This window comes from Alexandromys fortis, unplaced genomic scaffold (assembly GCF_014885135.2).
Source record: "Alexandromys fortis isolate MF-2015 unplaced genomic scaffold, M_Fortis_MF-2015_v1.1 scaffold_489, whole genome shotgun sequence".
NCBI classification, from domain to species: domain Eukaryota; kingdom Metazoa; phylum Chordata; class Mammalia; order Rodentia; family Cricetidae; genus Alexandromys; species Alexandromys fortis.
In genome coordinates this window covers 102,079-106,044 of record NW_026068357.1, presented here as the reverse complement: position 1 = coordinate 106,044, position 3,966 = coordinate 102,079, and positions in this window count along the sequence as shown.

Sequence of the window (3,966 nt, the reverse complement as noted above, 5' to 3'; positions counted from 1 at the left end):
CTTAGTCACTCTTACAGTCCCCTGTGTGGGGGAAGGAGAGCGCCTCTCATTCTCACAGAGAAGTTAACAATATGTAACATTCTTTTTATATACAATGCTCCTCAAAGGGCTTAGCACATCACTGTACTCGGTGTGAATGACCACAGTCTTCCCAGACAGTCACAAAGCCTATTCAGTTCCTCACCTGCCCTTCCCTAACCCTTGGCATCTCTTCGTAAATGGCCAACCATCTTTGTAAATGAGCAACCATTCATTTATCCAAAGGTCTCTTCTGCGTTCCTGTCCCTTCCTTCCACGATCTAAACTGCCCCCACCCCGGGATGTCAGACCTCCTTTCTGGTGCCAGTCAGGCTCGAGGCTTGGGATGTAGCTCAGGTGGAACTGAGCTTGCCTTGGCTGTCCACAGGGCACGCCTCTCACCTCAACACTAGGGAGGTGCAGGTGGGAAGGTCAGAAACTCAAGGTCACCTTCAGCTGTACAACTAGTTCTGAGCTATAAGATCTTGTCAATAAACAAACAGCCTGGCATGGTGGTACCCTCTGGGAGGCAGAGGCAGGCAGCTCTGTAAATTCAGGGTCACCCTGATCTATGTAGTGAGTCCCTGCACATGGCTGGAGCTACATAGTGACATCCAATCTCAAAACACAAATAACTGTAGTGATATTTTATTTGTATTTTAATAAATAAAGCTTGCCTGAAGATCAGAGAGTAAAACAGTCCTTACAGACCAGGCAGTGGTGACACACATCTTTAATCCCAGTAGCCACACTAGTTTGCCATAGAAACCGGGTGGTGGTGGTACACACCTTTAATCCCAGAACTAGAGAGGATTATAAAACGGGAGGAGACAGATTTCAATCTCGGTCCCATTCTAAGATTCCTGGAGGTAGGATTGCCATTCCAGTGGGCATCTGCTTTGCTTTTCTGATCTTCAAGTTGAACCCCAATATCTGTCTCTGGGTTTTTATTAATCATGCTACAGACAAGTCTCCAACGCCTTAAAAATGCAGACCACTTCTGCTAAGTTGAGATAATCATCCAATCATGTCCATTCTCAAAACCCACAGCTTCCTGTTATGAGGAAGAGATTTAAAAAGACGTCTGTGCCAAAACACTATCTTCATCTCTCCGGGAGCCTTTATCCACACACCGGAAGTGGAGCAATCACAGAAACTACCATGCTTCCATACCGCCGTCCCTCAAAGGCAATCTGCGGGAACCCAGGGGACACGGAGCCTACCCAGGCCTCCACTCTGGAGGTCTCACACGGTTGTGAGCCACCATGCCTGGCCTGGGTGTTAATTGCCCTTACATACAGCTAAAATCTTAGACGTTATTAATGATACTGTTTTTTACATGCTGACCTCAAGCGTGCCCGATGCTCATTCTCCTGTAAGTAATAGAAGCTGGTGTAGGATAGCTGACTTCCTAAGCACAGACGTGGGACTCTGGCTGCCTGGAGCAAAAGAACCGTCAGCCAGCTCCAGCCAGATCACCCTCTGCCAGCACCACAGGGCTTTGAGAGACCCTGAAGGCATGTCCCCAGCCAGGGCTGTCTGAAGCAGTTTGTACCGTGTTTTTAAAATGATTTTGTGGCCGGGCTGTGGTGGCGCACGCCTTTAATCCCAGCACTCGGGAGGCAGAGGCAGGCGGATCTCTGTGAGTTCGAGTTCTTGGTCTACAAGAGCTAGTTCCAGGACAGGCTCCAAAACCACAGAGAAACCCTGTCTCGAAAAAAAAAAAAAAAGATAAACAGCATAAAACTGATTAGAGGGGGCTATGCGATGCCGGGTCCCACAGGGAGGATGATCGCGAGATCTAAAGAGCGTGGTTGCCAACTTGACTACATCTGGAAGTAGCAAGTGCCTTTCCAATTTCCAACACCTACAGTCACTGACCAGAGCCGTGCTGTGGGCTGTTCCTCACACTCAGGGAGGCAGATGCATTGGATTATCCCGATCACGGATTCTGAGAGGGAGTGGATTTGGCGGCTGCACACAATGATGTAACTTTTTTTCCCCCAGGCAGTGATGGCTACTCCTTTAATCCCAGCTATCGGGAGGCAGAGGCAGGTGGATCTCTGAGTTCAAGGTCAGCCTGGTCTGCTGAGTGAGTTCCAAGACAGTCAAGGACTGTACGGAGAAATCCTGTCTCCCAAAAGAATAACGCACAGAGTCTTATTTTTGTTTAAGAACATCCAGTCTTAGTTTCGCTTGTTTCTTGCCCACTTTTCTTAACTTATATAATCCTGTCTACCCTTTGACCTCTGTGTTTTTCACGTTCTCCTACTTCTTTAAATCTTACTCTAACTTGATAGACTGCTGTATAACTGGATGACTGGCCCCTGCCCCTGATGTCCTCCTCCTTCTCGGGCTACTGCTCCTCCCAACCCCTTCTCCCAGTTTTCTCCTTCCATCCATTCTCTCTGCCTGCCAGCCCCACCTATCCTTTCTCCTGCCTCGCTATTGGTTGTTCAGATCTTTATTAAACCATCAGGTGTTCGAGGCAGGCAAAGAATCATAGCTTCACAGAGTTAAACAAATGCAGAATAAACAGAGTCACGCACCTTAACACAATAATAATATAACAAATGCAGAATAAAACACACCTTAACACAATAGCCCCAACACCTGTCACTTGTTTGTTTTGGCTTGGACTTCCATCTGGGAGGACTGTTGGCCTCAAGTTTTTGATCCTTCTGCCTCTGCTTCCACAGTGCTGGGGTTCTAGGCATTTGCCACCGTGCCCTGCTTAGAAACACAGCTTTGGTTGGTGATTCTCAAAGGGCTGAGCAAAAGCGAAAGCTAAGACGCCCACAGGGACGCCGCACTTGGAGCTCCAGTGGGCTGCTCTCTTGGCGAGCCACTGTTCTGAGCTGAGTGGAGCGCAGCACACAGGGGAGCCCTGTCTCGGGAGCTCGGAAGCTGAGCCTAGTGCAGCAGCACACAGGGGAGCTCTGTTTCGGGAGCTCCGGATCTGAGCCGAGCACAGCACACAGGGGAGCTCCGGCCGGCGCAGTAACAGAAGACTGCACAGCTATGAAACTCACACTGCAGCCAGGTGTGGCGGCCCCCTGAGGCCAGCTAGCCTGGGCTGCACGCTAAGTTCTATGCCAGCCTGCGTTGCAATATGATGCCTTTGGCTTCTGGCCTCAGGGGGCACCTGAACTCACCTACACACACCCATTACACACACACACACATACACACAATCTAAAAAATAATAAACCTAATTTTAAAATTGATCTCAAAGTGGGTACACGTAGCGAGCTGCGTGGTGTCACACCTGATGGAGATGTATAATCAACTCCTGAGATGGCTAAGGCCTGACCTATGCTATGATCACACAATGATAATCAGCTGCCTGCATATGCGTGAACCTATGGGCAGTGCCCACCTGGCAGTTCGGGGTTGGCAGCTCATGCCTACTTAAGGGCTGGGAGAGGTTTGCCCAGAGAGAGAGAGAGAGAAAGAAGAGGTCAGGGAGATGGGGAGAGAAGAGAAAAGAGAGAAAGAGAGAGAGAGAGGAAGAGAGAGAGAAAGTGAATAAAGTCCTGGATTAAACTGCAGTGAGAAGAGCTCCGGTGGTCGCGTCATCCTTGCGGGTCTAGGTAGGGTGTGACAGGTACACAGGCTGAAGAGATGGCTCAGAGGTTAAGAGCACTGGCTGCTTCTCCAGAGGTCCCGGGTTCAATTCCCAGCAACCACATGGTGGCTCACAGCCACCTGCAGTGAGAGCTGGTGCCCTCTTTCGGCAGAACGCTGTATACATAATAAACAATTTTTTTAAGGAAGTGGAATAGACATTCTAGAATAAAAATAAATACACAGAAAAAAATATGCTGGGTGGTGGTGGCTCACATCTCTAATCCCAGCATTCAGGAGGCAGAGGCAGGCAAATCTCTGAGTTCGAGGCCAGCCTGGTCTACAGAGTTCCAGGACAGCTAGGGCTACACAGACAAATAC